The 23,663-nt window shown below is 40.4% G+C and overlaps 1 protein-coding gene across 3 annotated transcripts in view; it reads left to right on the top strand.

The window, feature by feature from the left end:
* ATXN7 (ataxin 7) overlaps window positions 1-23,663 on the top strand; it is a 156,846-nt gene that overhangs the window by 1,373 nt on the left and 131,810 nt on the right. The window contains exon 2 of one of the 3 annotated variants that reach the window (XM_070359796.1): window positions 19,639-19,784. The exons of the other annotated variants lie outside the window; for them this stretch is intronic. The gene's annotated coding sequence lies outside the window, so the exon portion shown is untranslated. The remainder of the gene's footprint in view (window positions 1-19,638; window positions 19,785-23,663) is intronic. 3 annotated transcript variants of the gene reach the window in all.

Raw genomic sequence — 23,663 nt, 5'->3', positions numbered from 1 at the left:
GTGCATGAGTTGGTTCATTTTCTTGGTTTAGCGGGAGAGAAGACACTAACCACAAGAGGAATCACTTTAAATCTTAAGTGCTACAGATTGTAAATTTCAGGCATCAGTTACTTGTCTGTCTCCGGTGGCATTTTGGCAGTAATCATTGTTTAAAAAGTAACTGTCAAGTGGTGAAATGATGTTCTTTTTGAGTTACTTATTATTTGGCCTTATCATGATAACACTGATTTGGAAACAGTATCTAGTGACTTGAAGTAATCTTAACTGTTGTTTATGGGAAAGTATCTCTGCCCCCTGTAACTTAAGTTTTCAGAAGTCAGTGTATCCTTCAGTCACAGATGGAGTCCTAACTTAAGTTTTCAGGAGTCAGTGTATCCTTCAGTCATAGATGGAGTCCTGACCAAACGCTTATTAAGTTTGTTTTGTATTTTGTTGGGCAGTGTTAGACATTTTCTGAATCAATCAGACCAAGAAAGATGGAAGGACTTTAGTTTGAGGTATACCTGAAACTAAACATTCCTGAACATTCTTGTCTCAGGTGGTGGTACTTAAGCCTTTTTGAACTTCATGAGGCTGACCAGGCAGATTTTTTAACTTAACTGGCAATTGCATTGACACAGATCTTTTGTGTTGAACATGTAAGAATTATTTTAACCAACTTTTCTTCATCTCATATATAGTGAGAGAACATCTTTTAATAAATCTTACAAGTGGTCTTCTTTAATACAATTTATTGTAAATTAACATATTCACGAGTGCTAAAGTCAAAGACACTCAAGCTCTAGTCCATACATTTCTTCCTTTCCAAAATCTCTATGAACAGAAAGAAGTTGTAGATTTTAAACTCTAACAAAACTGACGTGGACTTTGAACATATATGGCTTTAGGTTTGGGGCTTTACTTGAGTTATTAGGTTGGTTTTTTTGAGAGTATGAGAGTCTAGTTAAGAAAGTTTCTTCCAGTATTTATTTAATATTAGCCTCTGAAACTCTAAAAGATGATGAGAGAGCTAGCTATGTGGTCTCTACCCTGATCCTGTAAAATAGGGATTTCTGTGTTTTGCTTTCAGAGCAAGGATTATCCTGGGGTCTGTGACTCTCAAGGGGTCATGGATGGGGTTGAAGATATTCCTGAACCCCCTAGAGTTGTGACCTAAACTTTGTGTGTGTGTGTATTTTTCTGAGGAGGGGGCTAGAGTTGTTTTATAAGAGAGATCTTGAGCCCCCTAATTATAGATATTTTTTTTATTAAATAAAGTGGGAGTTAGAACAAAAGAGAAAAAATAAAAACGTAGATCTTTCTGCTTAATACTTGCCTTTTAAGCTGTCTTTAACCTAGTCATGTGGTCTTAGAGGTACAAAAGCTCTGCCATTTTGTTCCCACAGCAAAGTGTTGTCTGTCAATTGATAAACCATGCACCGCAGAAAGGGCTTGACAGTGCTAGTCCTGGGTGCGTTGTGGCTGTTTTTAAATTATGTTTAAACGTTTAGACCGAATAGATGAATGGTGGATAAGCAGAGGCTTGAGCTCGACAACCAGCTCCTGGGGAGAGTGGTTCATTCAGCCCCACTCTCTTACTGCTCTCAAGCAAAGATTTTGGAAGAAATGAATTGTATTTTTTCTTTAAACATTGATGGAAGAGAGTATTATGGGGGCGGGTGAATAAAATGCTCAATGACATAAAAAGGAACTTGCTTCCACTGTTCTGTGGTCTTTCCCTTTTCCTCTCATTTAGTCCTGGTGAGCATTTTTGTCCTGTGCTTTCAAGTTGGAGAGTGGTTGGAAACACAGGCTTTAGAGTGGAATCTGGATTTTTTTTTTTCCTTTTTAAAAAAAATTTTATTTTATTTTTAAACTTTACAATATTGTATTAGTTTTGCCAAATATCGAAATGAATCCTCCATAGGTATACATGTGTTCCCCATCCTGAACCCTGCTCTCTCCTCCCTCCCCATATATGGAACCTGGATTTGATTCCCATTTCCTGAGCCAACCAGTCTCTCTGAGTCTAGAGAAGATGACCATTCAGTGCGATAATAAAAGCAAAAGGCTTTGCTCAGTCCTAGGCTCCTAGTAAGTGCTCAAAGGTGGTAGCCGTTTTGAGGATGGTTTTCTTCTCATCTGTAAGAGATAGCTAATACGTTTGTTCAAAGAGAAAATCTTTAATCATATTCATTACCACATAAACCTGGGACCATCCTACTTTCTGGCTTTCAACCAGAAAGCCTTGCACATCTTTCTGGTTACCGTGGGCAGTTACTTCTGCATCCATAGGACCTATTAGACCTGTCTGCTGTTCTTAACAATGGGGTTGCATTGTCTGTTAGGCTGGCAGGTTATGTCTAAATCCTGGGTATGTCACAGCCAAACTAATAGGCATGCACCAATGTTTAGAGCTGTGAACCATTCAAAAGCGACTGGACTTTATGGCCTAGCACAGAGATCAACAAACTTTCTGTAAAGGATGAGACAGAAGATGTTGCTGGCCACCTGGGTGCCTGTCACACCTACCACCTCCATCAGTTCATGGAGAAAGCAGCCATAGAAAAAAAGGAGTGGGCATGACTGTGTTCTGGTAAAACTTTGTGGACTCTGATGTTTGAATTTCGTATAATTTTTACATGCCATGAAATATTTTTAAAATTTTTCAACCGCTTAAATATGTTGTGTACTGGCAGTGGCTCATGGCATGTTCAGGCAGAGGCTGGATTTGACCTGTACAAGGGCCACAGTCTCCTGACCCCTTGCCTAGAAGAATGTTAGACCTGTAAGTCCTGTAGTTCTGTGGCGTCACCAAGCAGCCCTCCCCCCTGCCATTTACTTTCTCAAGAATTTAGTACTTTTGACATGGAGGCTTTATCTCCTGCCCCCATTGGCCTCATTAGCAAGAGACTCCGGTAGGTTGGTTGGTTGGTGTTAGTTACCATGTGTGGCCTTCCCTCCTTAGCACACACCTTGTATTCATCAGTAAATTATTTATTGCTAAAAATGTTCTCACGTTGCCCAGTAGAAATTGATGGTTGAGCCCTGTCTTGTGTGATGGTTTTGATGGGAATCAGTGCTTCTGGAGCTGTCTTAAGCCTCAAGTTCCTGTCACCCTCTCTGTGCCCTGGTTGTTGTTTAGTCGCTAAGTTTTGTCTGACTCTTTGCCACCCCATGAACTGCAGCATGCCAGGTTTCCCTGTCGCTCGCCATCTCCTGGAATTGGCTCAACCTCATGTCTTTTGAGTCTGTGACACCATCCAACCATTTCTTCCTCTGTCACCCACTTTCCCTGCCCTCAATCTTTCCCCAGTATCAGGGTCTTTTCCAATGAGTCGGCTTTCTCCGGAAAAGAGCAGACTGTGCCCTGGAGGGGAAGTAATTGATACGAGGCCCTCAGGCTGCTTAGGTGACACCCTTACCTGTAGGCGGCCTGCCCCACCCTCCTCTGCATGATGTCTGGTTAAATCAAGCACACAAAGATTCCTCTTGTGTTCTAGCCCCTGGAGATAGCTCCAGGATTGGTGTGTTCTGAGCGTTTAGATGCATATGTCTGTGTGTAATTTCATCTGGCTGGCCCTGAAGCTCCGAGAGTTGCTTCTTCTAGTTTTTGCCTTTTCTCTCTCTTGACCCTTTTCCCTGGGCCTTTGTATAGGATGCAGAATTGGTGAATTGGTGGCTGCTGTAATTATTAGTATTATTATTTTTGCTTCTCTTCCTGCCTTTTTTAGGATTCTCTACTAATTGCTTCTTTTACAGCAAATACGTTATTTTCAGAGTTTAACTTTTCAAAACAACACTATACTGAAAATAAAACACACATATTGGTTATTTTAGTGTTTTCCCCCTCCAGATGTAAACCTAATGCAATTTGATCAGAGGCATGAATTGACATTTTAGACATTTAGAGATAAATTGCAGTTTTAAAGTTTCTTCGCCATTCAATCTGAATATTAGAATTTTTACATTATTATTCTTAACATTTAAGGGTTTCCTTCTTTAAAAAAAAAAAAAAAAGGTTAATTTGGTACGTATTTTCTGGATGACACTTGGGGCAGTGTAAATCCAGAGTCATGGAATGGGAAGCTGAAGTGTAGGGATTTATCTTAAAACAAAGGTGCATAGATGCTTTTGTAATAGCAAAACATAGAAAGCGATCTGAATGCCTATTAATAAAGGCTTGATTAAGTCAGTTAGAGCCTACCCATACAGTAAAATACTGAGCAGTCTTTAAACAGGATGTGCGGGTTGATATTTATTGACGTGGGAATGATGTTTAAGAAAACAGAGAATAGCGTGAAAATCTGTGTAATGTGTAATTTTTAAGGTGGACAAAAGCCCTGTGTATAGAAATCTAAAAGGATCTGGAAACACCAAATACTAATAGGAGTTGATTATCTCTAGGGAGTAATAATTGTGATGATCTCTTTCCTTTATGTTTTGTCATTTTTTTTTTCTGGCTACCGTGTGCTGCTTTTATAATTAGGAAAAAATGATAACATTATTATTAAAGAATAAACATGCAGATTAAAAACATCTCGTACTTGTGGCTGATTAAGGCCTCACTCCCCAAGATGACCTGTTGTATTAAATGAGAAGTGAAATAGGCTTTCTCATATGTCGTTAAAAATGTTTTCTATATTAGTAATAAGCAAGAATGTTTTCCAGACTTTTCCAATAGGAAAGAAAAAAAATTCTGTACAGGACTAAATAAATATCAATTTCGTAAGTAAGCAGTGTATGGAGGGAATATAGGCTGGTGGTTACAAGCATGAGCGTCAGTGCTTAGTGTGTTGCCTTTGTCCAGTTAGACCTCAGTCTCCTCATCTGTAAACTGTGCTAATACTTTGATAAGCTGTTGTGAAGGTTAAAAGAGGTAAGTGCTTAGCAGAGTGCCAGATACCTGGCAGTAACTGAGGAGGAAGAAGTGGTGGGAGGTGTAACAATCACAGGATGATAGTGATAATAGTGCTGCTGATAAGGACAGTATTAGCTGCTAGTGTTTCCCCCTTCTGAATATAGGTTTGCATGAGGGCAGAGCCTTGTTTGCCACATTCAGCAGCCTAAACCCTCTAACCAGACCAGGTGCCTTGACCAAGACAGGTATGTGGTCTAGTTTCACCCATTCATGCTCCCTCTACCCTCGTATCACTATCAAAAAAGGAAGGGAAAAAAAAAGAGTGCTCAGAGGCTCACGGGCATAGAGTCGGTACTGTTTAAATATCAGTAGTTGTTGAACAGAAGGTGACCTAAAGCAAGCATTTTCTCTAGATAGTGTGTGGTGAACTTTTAAAGAAAGGTTTTGAAGTATGTGTGTGATGAAGGTACCTTTCAAGTATGTGGAAGGCAGATCCAGGCACTAACACTGGTAAAGGGAGAATACGTCTTGAGTTCTCTAGTTTTGAACGTAGCTGTTTTGCTTCATCTTTCTTCTCTTAGTCACCTTCAGTTGCTGTGTCCTTGTGGTGTAGCTATGATAATTTGAGAAAATTTTCGCTTTATTTTCACTGGAGTCAGCTTGGCCATGGGTACATTCTGCCTCCTGCCTGAACCTCTGTGTTCCGGCTGAGGTGCATTTCATTGTTTCTGTGTAATCAGAAACACGGACCTGACTGCAAAATATGTAAGAAGTGTAAAACCACATCTAACTGTGACGCAGTTATTTGGAAACACTGGAGCGTTGAGTTCCTTCCTAGGAAACTTTAAGCTGTGCATGGAATAAAAGAATGTAGACATACTATGATTTATCTATTGGTGAGTAATAACAACCTACTCCAAAACTTGGTGGCTTAAAACAGTGATCATTGTTTTGCTCACAGTTAGGGCAGGGCTTCTTCCACAGGTCTTGCCTGGCCTGAGGTCAGATCCTGAAAGTTAAAGCAAGTTAATCTCTATATGGTGCTGCTAAATTCTGCATGAATTTTGTATTCTACTCCATGATTATGCCTTTGTTTTACCATAACATTAATAGTCTAAATTACTTGCCAGTCAAATTTTCTCTTCCAAATCTTTAAGAAAATTGATTCTTCTCAACTCAGAATAATAACTAATCAGCTTAAAATCCTTGGCTGTAAGCAACAGAAACTAAATCTGGCCACTTTAAGAAAAAAAGGAGGTTGCTGGAGGATGCGGTGTAGCTCCCAGCATTGACAGTAGAGCTGAAGAACCAGGCCTTAGAATGGATCAGATCCAGGGCAGCCTCCGGGAGTTAGGTAGCAGAAGGACTCAGTGGAGAATGTCCTCAGGGTGCCAGGCTTCATAACTTCTCCAGTTGTTTTTAACCCGTCTCCCTACTGTATTGCTCAGGCTCAGACTGGGTGCTGGCGGGTGCCTTGGTTCCTGCCTCACCAAGAAAGTGCCTGTTGGGCCAGTTGTCATTGGGGACTGGATCCAGGGCTGGGAAAAGCACAAAAGATGTCCACAGTCCAAACATTTGTGGGTCTCTCTGGGGGTTACTTTGTGCATTATCTATCACATTTCATACGTGCAACACTTCTCTCCCTCCCAACCCCATATGCCTCTTAAACCTCAGTTTGAGACCCAGTCTTGTGGCTGCACACCACCAGTTTCTGCTTCAGCTAATCAGCACTTACCTCTCTCTATAAGTGCAGCAGTAAATGTATCTATCCATTTCTTATGTGGTGATCTTCTATAAAACATACATTTCACTTGTGTTTTAGAAGGAAAGCACATGGACTGTCACTGAACCGTTCTTTGGTAACAGAGTCCCTGTTAAGAACGTTTTTACCCAGCGCACAGCGATCCCTTTAGGACACAGTGAGATATGTACTGTTATTCGCCTCTGCACTAAATGTTTCACACTGCCCTGTGTTTGTTTCTCTTCTTGAAGTGTCTAGCTGCTTTTACTGCATCCTTGCTAATACCTTAAACATTTTAGACCTTCCAGATAAGTTGAAGGCTCACCCTACAGTTATATAGCCTTTAGAATATGAGTTAAACCATGCTTCAATCAGTAAAATGTGCAATACAAGGTGATTTTATTCAGAGCATTTTCACATATTTTCCTGTTTTGTACTGTAATATTTTGAAAGCAGAGAAGAGCATATGTCCCCCAATTTTTTATGAGAATATGGTTTAGAAAAGGTACACAGTTACCCCTGCTGTATATGACAGTTTGGGCAAGAGGACCCCTGTATGCTTTGACTACTTTGCCTTTGTGGAGGGTGGTGCTAGAATGGTGGTTTACCAACTGCAGCAGCCCTTTTTCTGGTTCTCCAAGGTCCCAGGCTGACCTGGAGACGGTGAACCTATGAGTGCCCACCGTTTTACTGTGGGGACACTGGTGTGTGGTGAAGGTACCTAATAGTCACCTTGCTCCCTTGCGGCTGTTTTTGTTTACTCTTGCTTTGGAGTCCCAGCATCTTTTTATTTCCCCATAGATAACCAGTCGAGGAGCCGATTTACCCCAGCTCTTCTTCCCATGATTAGCTGGTTTTGAAGTACCTCTTGGAGCCCTTCAGTCTGGCCTTTTTTACTTCCTCAGGGTGTAATTACCACCTTTGGTGTAGTCACTTGTCCTCCTCCCAACCCCTGGACTCTTCTTTTAAGTGATCTGCTCTGTTTTCTGCTATTCAGGTCCAGCACTATGTGAAATTTTGAGAGGAGCCCTTGACCCTTTCATTTAATTAAGGTCTCCAGACTGTGTTCTGTTAACAGTCCGGCTGTATGTTAGGCCCTTTCCCCTCAGTATTAAAGTTTCATTGTCATCTGAACCATTAACATGATCATAATGGCAATATGGTGGTTTTTGTTTGGCCGGATCTTGTAAACTGATAAATCACAAGACTCTTCGTGGCTTTAGAATCTCATTTTAGCATTTAACACTAGTTTTTAAATTGTCTCTCTTTTTCCAATTTGTTCAGATACTGATTTCTACAACTTCTAAACATACTCTGTTAGCGCTAGTCAAAAATGTAATTTGTCTCATGGTTTCATTTTTGCAAACATTTTGAACCTTTAGAATCCTTGAACTTAATTGTAAAGAGTGCTAGCAGAGTAATGCATTGAAAAAATGTATATTTTTTCATTTCTTTGTATTTTATTCTCTTAAAAAAAAAGTTTTAATATACTGAACACAAAAGGAGATTAAATATCCCCTCTTAGCTACTCTTAGTTGCTCTAAGAGGAAATATTTAAAACTCTATTCTCTCCTCCCTCCACTCCTCATCCTGTTGATTATTGTTGTCCTGGTAGTTATAACTATAAATCATTTGGAAATTGAAGTTAGAAAAGAGACCATTTACCATAACATCAGGACAGTTTAAAAGGAATCACTTGTTCAAATTTACTAGCTTCCTGAAGCTAGTAAAGATGTTTATGGTTTCTAAGATTCCTTGTTAATTTCAACCCTACAAGACACTGAATAACACATGTTTAGCCATTATAGATCATGAGAAAGGTAGCTCCCCGAAAAGCTAGTACATACTCTAGGTTTCTGTTTACAACGTAAGTGCCACTGAATTGAAAAATCAGTTGTCACAGTGAACAGCAGTCATGATGCAGTAGCAGGCAGGTTTCTGAGTGTGTCTGTTGCTTTAGCTAACTGCCAGCAATGATCAGCTTTCTTTTCCAGAGCTCTGGTGTCAAGTATTAATCAGCTGTAGACTGGAAAGTTTTTATTGGCTAGCATTTGTGGTGGAAGAAACACCAGTCTGTTTTTTATCTGTAGTCTCTTAGCCATATCATTGCATATGATATCGTCTGTATGGTATTCTTAAAAAAGAAACAGTTCCATTTTTCATCTGTATTAGGAGCACCACAGAGTATGAAAATAGTGAATTTTGAACTTGAAGAATCTAAATTATCTCAGGTTGTGATGCGTCCCAGAAAAAAATTTGCATGTTAAACGCAATTTCACGTGCTGGTGTTTATGTTGTGAACCAGTTCTTCATTTGAAAACATGGTTCATAAAATGATTGTACTATTGAAAGTCTTAAAATACACAAAAGCCCAGAAACGTCATTTGGGTTTTGAGTTTCAATAATTACATAAACTTGATTCTTATGGAAAACTAAAATTCCAGAATCCATATAGGGTTTTTGTTTAATAATTTTTTTCAAGATCACAGGAATCATAGGTGTTTGTAGAAATTTGGGGAATTTCTCAAATACACAGAAGGACATAGAAATTACTCACATTTCTACTACCTAGAGATACCATTTGATGTGTAGTCACATAGCTGCATAGAGAGTTTTCCAATAAAATGTTCTCTGACATGAACACCTAAGAGTAACAAATATTAGAAATGGATATACGTAGTGAGAACCAAGTTTTGTTCATCCCACTGCATTTCAGTGTTACTCTCAGGCTGAAGAGAGGGGCTTCCCCGCTGGGATGGGCCATGAGAACTATCTTGCTCTTTGGCCAGCCTGTCTTGAGGAGTACCAGAGCATCTTTTCCACAGTCTGTAGTGTATCTGCCTGTCTTTATCTTAGTAATTCTTGCCACCAGTTCTGAATGCCTGCTGGTTGCAGAGGGAGATGTTTGGAGTCTGTTGGAGTGCCTTGTTGACATAAGCCACATGGGTTCTTATCAACCTCTTAGAACAATTCTTTAAATCAACTCTTGATTGATCAAAAGAACGCCCCAGTGTTTAGAAATACAGTAACCTCCAGGCTACTCATGCCAAGTGAAAGCAAGGTGGCATGTTTAGAGGATCCCAGGTGATTTCAATTAACATCTAACCTCAAATCCAGTCGCCTTGGTAAAAGAAAAATCTGAAGGAGCTCAGAGCAGATTATGGTATAAGCCTATGCCTGTCCTCTCCATTGGAAAAGAAAAGTGCTAATCTGGTCAGATCTGTTAAAGAGACAGGCGAGGCTGAGCAAAGCAGAATGTTCTCATTCGGCTTGTCTTTTGCCTAGTGCAGAAGAAAGATTTATCCTATGAAAGAAGGAAAGGTCACAGGCAGGTGGCTAGTATTACAAGGTGGTTGGCTTGCTTTCTGTGTGCCTTGGCTAGTGGTAAAGCAGATCCTTTGGTCTGAGAAACTAGCAAAGTGAAGTGACACATAGGTCAACTTCCCCAGGCAGTGATACAGCTTCTAGGTATTTGGCGTGAAAATGCAGTGCTGACTTTGATTCCACACCCTCATCGAGAGGAAACCCAGGGAGAAATAGGAGGAAGCAGCATCTCTTTGTAAACATATTATTTTTGACATGCAGCACAGTCCTACCTAGAGAATGGTAAGTGTCACCACTCCATTCTGCCAGCTGTTTTCCAAGAGCACCCTTCCGTGTTCTCCTGCACTGACCAGTTTAAAAGGTGTCATTTCTGCCTGAGAAACATAAGAGCTTACAGGTAGTGCGTGGTGTGAAGGAATTGCTCTGGAAAATGAATAACCTTTGTGATAACTGCTCACATGCAGAGGAGGGAGATTGCTGGTTTTACAATTCTGTGGTTTGAATTCTTAGTTCTGGCAGGAAGTAGTCCAACTCTAATGGTTCAGGACTTGAATGAAGGGGTTATTTTCAGAGAGCGGAAAGAGTTAAGGGTGACAAGAGGTTCCCATCACCCAGAAATGATAACAGCAGTGGGAAGCCTTTATCACTGCTAGGTCCAGAGGAGCAAAGAGAAGACATAGCATTCATTCCTGGAGTCCAGTGAGGGAGCTGGAGCCAAAGAGGAGGGGCTGTCTGACAGGAGCTATAGTCCCGGAGGGATTTAGTCACTGCCAGAAAATGCATCCCAGACTAGGGAGGGAAGAGAGAAGCAATACTCCCCTCCCCCACATTCTTTCCTCCTCCTTTGATCTCCTTCCAGTGCCTTCTATTGGCCAAACCCACCTGGAAGCCTGTCTGCATGAACCCAGTGATGCTACCCTTAGAGGTCAGCCTTTGGGGCACAGAGCAAGGTCAGAATGGTGGAAAATTTGTCTGGGGAAGGAAAAAGGATCAAAGAGAAAATTACTAGCACACTCTAGTAGCATATTCATAATCCCAGTTTCATCATTTTATCGTATCATCCTCATCCCCCGAAATCCCAAAATAAACCCTCAAGTATATGGACTATTGATAATGACTCAGTTCTGTCTTTTAATATAAATAGCCTAAACAGTTACCCTACCCTTATTAGAGTAATTAAATATTCAGAGAGAGAATCTGAACAATTTTCAGAAGAACTGGAAAATCACTGAAAGACCTTCTGTTGGGGCATTTTGTTCTTGGTTAAAATTAAACTAAGATTTTTTTTTTTTTTAATGCATGTGAACTGTACAAGTGATTTATCCTGAAATATAAGAATTGTACTTTTAATCACACAGTAACAGAATGGATTTTTGATATTAAAATTATGCTTCAAAAGGAAAGCATAACTTTTTTTTTCTTTTTTTAAGTCCTTGGCAATTATCCCTTCAGGTCTATTTCCCTAAGGTAGGATGAAGATTCTTACTCAGGCAATCGAGAAATGTCAGAGGAAATTTTTGGCTGTTAAAAGAGGATCTGTTTCAATCCATAACTGTTGATCATATGGCTTTGAGAGATAGAAAAATAAATAAGATATTTATTCCGCTTTCCAGAAACTTATGGCCAGACAATGAAAAGAGATCCATACCCATTTATGATAATCAGCGATAAGAACTTTAATAGAAGCATCAGCTGTGAAATTAGAAAGAGGGAGAAATGGTTTGTCTTTACCAAAGATTCTCTCATATGGCTCACAAATGTTTATCAGAAGTATATTTGCTGTGACCTAGAAGTACAGACCATAAAAAGATACCAAATGACCCTGACATCAAGGAGCTGGGGTTAGAATAAACATTTTACTACTGTTTCATTACAGGCAGCCAATCTTTTGGTGCCTTCCCATTGCTTCAGTGATGGATGACATCCAGTATCCTTACCATGTTCTGCTGTGGTCCTCTGATCTCGCCCCGCCTGCCTCGCCAGCCTTTGCAGGTGCTCTGGCATCTTAGTTCCTCAAATATGCTTTAGAATCTTGTCTCTTGCCACCTCTTCATTTCATGGAAGCTTTCTCTGACCTTCCAGACGAATTCCAGGGATCTTATTACATGGGGTCAAACCCATTTGTATTCAGGCCCCCTGCTCTTACTCCTTCAAGCACCTTTCCACTTGTGTAAAGGTTCGGTGGCTGTCTTCCCTACCAGGAGGTAAGCATCAAGAGCAGGTACCTGTCCGTCTGTTTCACAGTTATGCTCTTATCGCCAGCCGTGGTGCTTCAAATTGATGCTCAGCAGAGTTGGAAGGAAAAAGAACTGGTTTCAAGCCTGCCCCCTACCATTCACCAGCTTTCTGACCTTTGGTGTTTCACAACTCGGAGCCTCGATTGCTGATCTGTAGCACGGGAACAGTGGTGATGGTGGCACTTTGTCTGTGCCAGGCACTGCACGTTACTGCTCTCATCTCCATTAATCCCCAGTCGGGAGAGGTGAACTCACTTGCTTGAGGTCACACAGTTTGTAAGTAGAAAACCGGATTTAAATCCTGGTCTGATTTCTAAAACTGATTGCTCTTCTCCATGCCTATGACTGTCCTAGCAGTAATTCCAGGAGGCAGGAGCTCTGGATACTAAGTAGCTGGGATGCTGACATCAGTGAGGAAGCCAGCTGGAGTGCTTTTACACCAGTTTAGGGAATCAGTAGTGGGATTAGCTCCATTTGGATGAAGAGGTAGTGACTTCTGAACTGAGCCCCAAAGAAGCTAGCTGGATACAGAAGCAGAAATGTGTGAACGCTCTGAGGCCATCTCTGGGACTGAAGAGTGAATAGCCTTGCAAGCTGGGCGGGGGAGCGGCTTTCTGTAAAATGCTGTAGGGAGACTTCACTGGGTTTTCCTTATTAACTACATTTTGGAAGCAGCGAGTCTCAGTTTGGAGTTCTTTTGAGGGCAGAAGTGTTGGAAGCCCTCTCACTTTGGATCTCTGTAGCAAAGATACATTTTAGCTGATTCTTTCATTCCACTGTAGCACCCAGCGCAACAGTGTTTGAAAAGGGTAAGGGACAGACATTTATGTTCAGTTGTTTGTTATCATACTGTTGTTGTTTGTTCTGTTGTTTTTTTGTGAGAGTAGGTTGCCTAGCCCAGATGCATGGCACCCATACATGAGTTCCTTCACCTCTCTAACCTCAGTTTCTCATTTGGAAATTGTTCTGTTGCTAAGTAGTATCTGACTTTTTGGAATTAGGGACAGTTAAAATAACTATTTCATAGGCCTGTTGTGCTACATCTACATAGCATCTGGCACAAAATAAGCTTTCAGGAAATGTTAGCTGTGATTGTTGTTAATATTTCCTGTCATTCTGGTCCATGCCTCTTAGATGAATGGGCATTGTTTATTTATCAAAGACAGGTTAACTGGGGAATAGGGAATTGACTTTTTTTTTTTTTAAGATTACGATTTTAGGGTTTACAAAGATAGTAAAATCGGCAATGAAAACAGGTAATGGAATACTTCAGCTGGGCAGGCCTACTGTGTCTCTTAGACGCGAGTATGATGAAACGTGAAGCGTGAACACGAGCCAGTTCTTCCAGAATCTATCGTGTGAGCTTGGGCTGTGCTTCCCATGCATTCTCCTTGAGAAGTAGGTTTGATTATATCTGTTTTACAGATGGGAAGTTGTAATCTTTTCTAAGATGTTATCAGACAACTGCAGAAGTAGACGCTAAGCCATGTGCCCTCCAAACCATTTTGCACCTTCAGTATTGTCAAGGCCTGACTTATTTTTCAACAGCTTCAGCAGCGCAGCTGAGAGGGAATAGTGGGAACAGAGCTCTTAATTTTTTTTTTAATCCATTGGATTAATTGGAAGCACTAGGCATATTAGGCTGTGTAGTGCACAGAAGAGGCTCAAGAAATGTTTACTGAATATAAATCTTAATCAGATAGAGTGAGAAAACAATGACAGAGAAAAATCAGTATTAGGTCCTGGTACCAATCTATTTTCTATTTAAAAAAGAGGAGGAGGGGGAGTGAGGTCACCAAAGATTTTATTCACATAGTCTGTTTACACAGACTGATGGTTGGAGTCAGAGGTGAAGAATTTTTCTGTGTGTGTTGCATGGGATTAACTCCAGTTTGCGTGGTTCAGTTTTCAATGGATATATGTTTGCTTCCCACTAGGCGTCCCCACTGCAGAGTTCCTGGCTCTGTCCTTGTGTTCCACTGATTAGTCTCAACGAAGATAAACTAAGTGTAACATTAAAGTATTCAGACCATAAATAGGAAGGTGTAGCTGCTGTCATAGGTCATCATCAATGTATTTCATAGCTAGATCTGATATTTGTGTTTTCCTTTAGCTTAGGTAATTAAGAGCTCACATGAAGGAAGTAGCATTTAATGGTAATAAGGGCGAAAAGGAGGAGACCTTGCATAGAACAGAAAGCATGCCACATTTAATTCTAGATTTTTGTTCCCTGCCCCCAACCATGGAAAACAAACAACTCTATTCTCTTTCTTTCTCCACTTCTCCCAGCCCCCAGAAACTTCATTATAATAAGTCATTTATTGTCATATCAAACCTGAAAGTTTGGCCCGTCAGAAGGCAGTTTGATTACTAAGCATCCTCTTCATGATTTAGCATGTTATGCCGCAAAATGAAGGTATTAATATTTAATGAGATAATTGTGTTGATTTACTGTACAAGTAGTTCATGTAGAAATTTAGAAGTGTCAAACTTGAACAGAGTTTGATAAGCCCCAATTCCCCGATCTTGATTTCTAATACCATTTTCCAATAAAAGGAACCAGACATAATTCTACAGCTGGGGAAGGTAATAAGCAAGATGAGCCTGGAGCATATTTTAATGCCAGAAAGCAAGGAGTAACAAAAAACCCACACAGATGCATAACACACATTGATGGGGTATGTCAAAGGGACACAGGAGCCTAAAAGGGCTGCCGGTGGTCACAGCTGGGATGATTGAACTAAATAATAGTTTTAAATTGTAACTCAAGATATAAAATAAATATAAATAAGATATACAATATACACATACTACATTCTAGTAAAATATATAAATAATAAGTAATATAGCAAAATAATAATATAATTATATAGCAAAATAATAATATAAAACACATACCTTTAAGTCTATACTGATACAAATAAATGACTGAATAATAAGCAAATGAGAGAGACTAAATTTTCGATATGGAAGAGTTCCAAACAATTTTTGTCAATAATCTCCAGAAAGGAAGTGAAGCATAACTGCCCATCCCGTAAATGTGGGCTTTGCACAGTGACTTCCTTCCCCAGAATACAGTATGGAAAAGAGGGGGGGAACCTTTACAGTAGAGAAACCTGACAGATATTACATCTGGCAAATGATGAAGTTAACACAACCAGTGACAAATGAACACTTGATGTGCAATAATGAGGGTTGCACTTCAGCTCTGTGGTCTGCCTCCCCCAATTCAATAATCTCATTATAATTGTGAGAAAAACACTGGACAAGCAATTCAACTCTTTCTCCAAAGTACTTCACCAATAGTCCTCAAAACTTTTGTCAAGGTTATCAGAAACGGAAAGTCTGAGAAACTGTCACAGTCTAGAGGAGTACAGGAAACGGGACAACTGAATGTAATGTCATATGGATGGGATCCTGGAGCAGGTAAAGGGCATTAGGCAAGAACTAAGGGAATCTGAATGAAATATGGACTTCAGTTAATAATAATGTGTCAATATTGATGCATTCGTTGTGACAAATGTGACGGTAAGAGATGAACGATGGGGAAACGGGCTGTGGGGGTATATAGGGATTCTCTGTTTAGTCTTTACAACTTCTCTGTAAATTTAAAATCACTCTAAAATTAATAGTTTCTTTTTTTAAAAAAAGGGTGTTGCAAAGATGTATCTATGGTTCAAGTTTAATTTTCATCATGCTGGGACCCTGAAGTAAATGAAACAGCCTATAGTGTCCTAGGCTGATTAGAGTGGAAAGTGGAGCAACTTCCTTGCTGTTGTCTTGTGAAGCCATGACAGTTTGTTTGCAGAATCAGAGAATGAAATATTTCTAAATGTTCTCTTGTGGAATTTCCTACCGACATGACTTTTTTCCCCCTTTGCTTCTGCCCAGTCCCTTGAGTGGCATTTGCTGTCCTAGTTAATCAGAGGGTAGGAGAAATGAAAAACTCTCCTCTTCCCCCTCCTACGAAGTTTCAATGGGCACTGGAAATGTAGGTCAAATTGCATCACTGTAGGAAGGAGCGAACAGGAAGGTATTTATGAAGCGCTGCCAACCTCTCTTTAGATTCCGAGTCATGATGAACCAGTGTTGAGCCAGCTTAGGTGTGAGATACAGGGAATCAGGGAGTCGTGTTTTTGATGTAGTCCCAGAATGTTACATTTTAATCAGTGATAAAAAGATCCCTGTCTAAAGCCCTAGTGAAAATAACTGACAGTGGCTTCGTTTAATTTGCATCTCCCACCTTCTGAAATTCTTTTTGTCTCCTATTTATTATCAGCATATTGCAGCAATTTATATTAATTTAGCCAGAGAGATGTTTGAATTGTAGAAATGATTGCCTTGTGTACATAAAAAATAAATTTCATATTTGATAATCACATACGTCTAAGAATACATTTTGCAAATTACATATAATCATATGCTCAATAGGATCTTGATTAGCATACAGAAATCACAAAATAGGTTAATAAGTTATATTTGAAGTATTATATTTGATGGCGCTCTCTCTTTTTTTTTTTTTGGTGGCAGAATCTTACAGATTTTAAAAAAAGTCTTTAAATACATGTCCTTATTTTTTATATATTGTATACCACCTATATTGTAAGATATCTGGATGTTGACTGTCAGCGTGGTTCATGTTACTGACATTGACCTGAACAATAAGCATCCTGACAGCAACATCAATTCTAAAACCTACTCTATTGTCACTCTTTCCTAGGTTTTGTCAAGATAATCGGTAGTTCATTTGTATATAGAATGGAAAATTAAATGATGAAATATATTTGCATAGGCTTGGGCGTTATTTAATCTTTTAAGATGAATAAATTGCTCTATGAAACAGATTTAACTCCGACATTTAACTTTTTTTTTTAAACAACTTTTATTTATTTTTTCACTGTGCTGGGTCTTCATTGCTGTGAGGACTTTGCTTCAGTTGGGATGAGCGGGGGCTACTCTTTGCTGCAGTGCACAGACTTCTCACTGTGGGGGCTTCTCTTGTTGCGGACCACGGACTCTAGGGCTTTTGGGCTTCAGTAGTTGCGGCTCCTGGCTGTAGAGCACAGACTTGATAGTTGTGGCTCACGGGCTTAGCAGTATGGGGGATCTTCCTGGATCAGGGATCAAACCCATGTCCCCTGCATTGGCAGGTGGGTTCTTTATTGCTGAACCACCAAGGAAGCTCTAGCTATTTTTCTTGTTTGTTTTAACTTGTAACTTTGAAATAATTCAAGATTCACAGGAAACTGTGAAGGTAGTACAGAGAGGTCCTGGTTGCTCTCCACCCAATATCTCCCATTGATTACATCTTATCTAACTATAGTATGGTAGCAAAACCAGGAAATTGACATTGGTGTATAAAGTATGGGTATAGTTCTATGCTGGTTTATCCCGTGCAGAAGCATGTAACCACTGTAGTGATCAAGGTATGAAACTGTCCCATCACTGGCAGAAATCTCCCTGTTCTACTTCTTTACAGTCAGTCATTCCTGTTATCCTCACAATCACTAACTCCTAGCAACCACTAATCTGTTCTTCAACTCTATAATTTTGTCATTTTGGGAATGTTACATATATATGATCTTTTGAGACTGGTTTTTTTTTTGGTCAGTTTTTTTTTTTATGCTTATAACTTTTATGGGTTTTTTTTTTTTGGTTAATTTATTTATTTTAATTGGAGACTAATTACTTTACAATATTGTGGTAGTTTTTGCCATACATTGACATGAGTCAGCCAGGGTGTACATGTGTCCCCCATCCTGAACCCCCTCCCACCTCCCTCCCCATCCCATCCCTCTGGGTTGTCCCTGTGCACCAGCTTTGAGTGCCCTGTTTTCATACGTCAAACCTGGACTGGTGATCTATTTCACATACAGTAATATACATGTTTCAATGCTATTCACTCAAATCATCCCACCCTCGCCTTCTCCCAGAGTCCAAAAGTCTGTTCTTTATATCTGTATCTCTTTTGCTGTCTCGCATATAGGGTCATCGTTACCATCTTTCTAAATTCCATATATATGTGTTAGTATACTGTATTGGTGTTTTTCTTTCTGTAGGTCAGTATTTTAAAAATAATTTTATTTTAAAAAGAATATATATGTTAAACGTCTGAGCGACTTCACTTTCACTTTTCACTTTCATGCATTGGAGAAGGAAAGGGCAACCCACTCCAGTGTTCTTGCCTGGAGAATCCTAGGGACGGAGGAGCCTGGTGGGCTGATGTCTATGGAGTCGCACAGAGTCAGACGTGACTGAAGCGACTTAGCAGCAGCAGCAGTTAAACGTCTTAAAGAAATATTTATTTTTAAAACAACTTGTGGGCTTCCCTCGTGGCTCAGCTGAGAATCTGCGTGCAATGCAAGAGACCTGAGTTCAATCCCTGGATTGGGAAGATCTCCTGGAGAAGGGAAAGGCTACCCACTCTAGTATTCTGGCCTGGAGAATTCCATGAACTGTATAGTTCATGGGGTCACAAAGAGTCAGACAAAAAAAATTGACAAAAATAAAATAAAACAACTTGTTATCCAGAGTTTGATTCATGAATTTTCAAACCTGTGTTTTTCTAGCTTGGATGTTCTATGCTCTGTGTTGCTATATTTGAACAGCGGCTAAAGTCGCATGTGCCGACCTAATAGCTGATTATAGCATTAACCTTATTGCCTACTGTTAAGGACGATACCGTGAAGTTAAAGGGAAAATTACCCTGGGAAAAGCCAATTCCATTGACAAAGTAAATACTACAGTTGATTACTGAGCGAGAGTAAGAAGCCCAAATATATACTTTAATTGTACCAAATAAAGTAAGTGACCCGCATCTGTATTCCATTTGATCCTGAAAGAACTCTTTAAAGGAGAGAGACTTTTTGAAACAGGATATTTAAATGAACAACAGTTGAACTCTTCACATTAATTAACTAATGTAAAGATTGTTGTACAGGATTTTACTGTATGTGGTTAATGTGAGACGTCATCATAAGAAAGTCTGTGTCTGCATGATGTTAATAAGATTTTTTGGAAATGGACTCCTATGGGTGAGTGAAGGTGGGAACAAACAGCCTCAGAAGGAAGAAATCTTCCTCAGATGCCAGTGTGTTGTTTTCTAACAAAATGTAAAAAAAAAAAACAAAACACCTCTGGGAGCTGTAGGAGGACAGCTTAGTGTTTGGCTACAGCTAACCATACCATGGCTCTAAGGAGCCCAACGTGGGGACTTACAGAACTGTAATTGAGCAAATAGAAGGTGGGTCCCAGGGCACCATTCTGAGCTCACCCTTGGTGAAGGAGTGAGCCTTGCTCCTCGGCTTGCGTAGAGGTCCTGCTCCTGGACAGATATTTACAAATGGGATACTCATGTAACTGGCATTTGGTCTCCATTTGACTATAGCTCCTGGCATTTTAGACAGTCTTCCTCCCAGATAGGAAAATATCCTTTGTAATTAAAATCAGCCTCTATTTACTGACGTTTTTCTTTTTTTCTTTTTTCCTTCAAGCAGCATATGACCCTACTTAAAGTAGCTGTTAGGATGGAAGAGAAGGGAACAATCATTTCTTGACCATTGAATATATGCCAGCCACTGTGCTATGTATGTACAGTCACATATGGAATTACAGTATGGAGAAGCTGCATTCATGACACTCAGTAAGTGACGGGTCTGAAATAAGCAGCGTACTAGGTAACTCTTCAGAGCATATAGGCCTGTTTTCTTGGTCAGGTACATTTAAGAGGCAGTGGCCTGAAATACTATATATATAAATATATAAAACATGTCATATATATATATATGAAACTTCATATATATATATATATATAAAATATATATCCACTCCAGTATTCTTGCCTGGAGCATGGATAGAGGAGTCTCATGAGCTACATTCCATGGGTCACAAAGAATCAGACACAACTAACACTTTGACTTTTTCACTTTCACACACATTGTATAGAGAGATAATTTAAAGAATATATATCTATTAATTAACTTAAATATTTATACAAAGTATGAAGTGATACAGAATTTAAAGATGTAAGATCTCACCTTCCTGTTAGCAGTTTTCTATCCAGGTGAAGAAAATAAATTATAAGTACAAGAAAAACCAACTAAGTACAGGAGTGAAAATTACTTAACCTATCAATACAATGTGTATAATAAGGCAATCTATAATTAATTACTTAATAAATCTTTCAGATTGTAAGTGCTCTAATTGTTCAGAGGTAATGATTATTCATCTCTGACCCTTGATTTTGTTACCTGTAACATGCATATGATACCTATGTCATAGTGAGAAATAAATAAAACAGGCATGTATTGCTCATTACTTAATGTGTGAAAGTGGTCATTGCTGTTTTATCTGACTCTTTGCGACCCCGTGGACTATAGTCTGCCAGGCTCCTCTGTCCATGGAATTCTCCAGGCTGGAGTACTAGAGTGAGTAGCCATTCCACTCCAGGGGATCTTCCCCACCCGGAAATCAAACCTGGGTCTCCTGCATTGCAGGCATATTCTTTACCATCTGAGCCACCAAGAAAGCCCATTACTTAGTGTACTTTAAATAAATTGTAGCTGTGCCATTGGCAAGGAAAATGCTGATGATGTAGTGACAACAATAATACTGTATCAGTGTAGGTTGACTGCTGTCACTACCCAAGACCTCGGTAGTTTAACACGACCCATGTTTATTTCTCACCCAAGTCACAGCTCTGTGTGTGTTGGCAAGGAGGCTGTCACTTTCCCGGTCACTCGGGGGTGAGATTTTGTGGCTTTGCTCACTTCTTGGTGCTTGGAACCCTCTCCATTTGACCAGCAGAGGGTATGAGAGATTGAGGATTAAGAAAAGGAGGTTTCTATGGGCCAAGCCTAGAAGTGGCATCCAACATTTCTGTTCATGTTTTAGGACTCAGTCATATGGTTATACCTTACTACAACGCGTATTGGGAAATTTAGTCTAAGTGTGTGCTCAGGAGGAGGAGAATGTGAGTATAGGTGAGCATTGGCAATCTATCATAGATAATAATTAGAGGAGCTTAATAGAAGAGGAGGGATTTTTTTTCTGGATCTTTTAAAGAGAGATTTGTTATAGACTATTCAGCCTGCCTTTAGGTAGCATTATTTCAAGAGGAAGGATAGAACTTAAAAAGCCTGCAAGCATTGTTCATAAAAATTACGCTTTTGTCCCATTAGCCACTGCCTTTATTGTAGGCCATTTTGTAGTGACCTTGGACAAGCCATCTAACCATTTTAGACTCCTATTTCCTTCCATATTAATATTGTCCATAGGACTGCAGTGAAAATCAAATAAGACTGGGCCTGGCAGATACTTAGCACTGAGTCTAGCCCAGAGTAAACACTCAATGAAAGTTATTATTGATAATGTTAATACGTATGACCCCAGAACTAAATAGTTGCTAGCTGTTCATTTATCTTTCCTAAAGGACCACCTCGAGTAGCAAAGAATGACTTGACTGAGTTTATTTACATGAAGTTTAGAATTCTGGAACCCCAGTTTGGTAATAGGAGATTAATGTTCCCCTGGCAGAATATTAGAGGAGAAACCCTCTCTGTCTCCCCAGGCTTGCATCTTTCCATTTGACTTCACAGACTTTTTATTCCTCTCAGAAGAGGATAACAGGAGTATTGGGCTGTAATTTATTCCTCCTCCCTCCTTCCCAGATCTTCCTCAGCTCTATTGTGAATTTGTCTGGGAAGAGTGAGGTTAATGTCAGAAGAGCTACTTTTTGCTCAGGCCTGATGGCAAGTTCTTAGCAAGAGAAGAACATCCCTCCCAGGTCCGTGTTACTTTCAGTGGAGGGATAATTGTCAGAGCTTGTGGTTCCATTTAACCCAGTTCTATTCAGCAGGTATTTATTAACAGCCCTGGGGAAACAAGATTGAAATGTTGCAGACCTTGCCTCTAAGAAACCCCCTTAGGGAGGTGAGTTTCTTGAAAGGTAAGAAGAAAGGAATTCTAGGTGGCGGGAAGAGCAGGTCTGGAAGAATAGAGGTGGGAAGGGATGACACAGGCTCACCTCATGGATGCACCTGCCTCAAGTCTGCCCCTTGTTGGCCTCTCCTCACAAGCCTCAGTTTTCTCTCTGTTAAAGGAGTAGAGTAAAAGTTCCAACATCATAGACCTGGGAGGATCAAGTTAGATGACACACATAAGTGTTACTTGCTCAGTCGTGTCCAGTTCTTGCCTGCCAGAGTCCTCTGTCCATGAAATTCTCCAGGCAAGAATACTGGGGTGAGTAGCCATTTCCTTCCACAGGGGAATCTTCCCAACCCAGGGATTGAACCCAGGTCCTCCCGCATTACAGGCAGATTCTTTACCATCTGAGCTACCAGGGAAGTTAATGATGTGTTAATAGTACTGGGCACATGGTAAGTGCTTAGTACATGACAGCTGCTACTATTGTTACTGTTTTTGTGTGCTTCTGTAAATCAACCTGTAAATCCACTGACTTGACCAAGGATTTTTCACAGACAAATTAGGGCACTGGGAATTCTATTACACTTTTGGTTCTCTCTTAGGGTTCTGGTAAAATAGTGTACTGTAGTCACCATTGATGGAAAAATGGCCTGCTGACGCCTGAGCTAAAAGGATAGAGAATCCAGTATATCTCAGAGAGGTCTGGGAGAGTTGGGACTTGAGATGGAAGAGCCATGAGACCTGAAAGGGCAAAGGGAATGAGGAATGACTATGTTGAACCCTTTGGGGAAGAAAGAGGCTGAATGTGGGTGTATAGATAGAAGCTGTCAGAAAACAGAGGGTCTTTTAAAAATGTTAAGACTCCACATAAAGAGTTTCATGGAAGGTCAGGAAAGCCCACAACTGACTGCAGGGCACTAAGATGTGTCCTTGAAACCTAGGCAGAGGTGCTGCAGTTCTTCTAGCAAGTGGCTTCAGCTCCTCCTTTACCAGTTCTGTTTTCAGGCTGTTTTGGTGTTCACTGGAGTGAGCCTTAGTGAGTCCCTGTGGCTCAGGAGTTACAGAAACTTGACGGTGTCCATGGGGGATTGGGTCCAGGATTGCATTGTGGACCATCCAGTCCCATGGTATCCACTGGCTCTGCATCCACAATTTCAGCTGCAGATTGTAAACACAGTGTCAGATCAGATCAGTGATGGTGGAATCCATGGATGAGGAACCTGCGGATGAGACAGTCAACTGTGTAGAGTTTCATTCTTAAATTTGTTTTGCCAGGGAGAAAACTGGTCAGGGTGAAAGCGAGGTGGAGCTTGGGTCGGAGGACAGCTGCTGCTGCTGCTAAGTCGCTTCAGTCGTGTCCGACTCTGTGTGACCCCGTAGACGGCAGCCCACCAGGCTCCCCCGTCCCTGGGATTCTCCAGACAAGAATACTGGAGTGGGTTGCCATTTCCTTCTCCAATGCATGAAAGTGAAAGGTAAAAGTGAAGTCGCTCAGTCGTGTCCGACTCTTCGCGACCCCATGGACTGCAGCCTCCCAGGCTCCTCCGTCCATGGGATTTTCTAGGCAAGAGTACTGGAGTGGGGTGCCATTGCCTTC

Source organism: Bos mutus, chromosome 22, assembly GCF_027580195.1.
Source record: "Bos mutus isolate GX-2022 chromosome 22, NWIPB_WYAK_1.1, whole genome shotgun sequence".
NCBI lineage: Eukaryota > Metazoa > Chordata > Mammalia > Artiodactyla > Bovidae > Bos > Bos mutus.
This window is presented reverse-complemented; position numbering and strand designations above follow the sequence as displayed.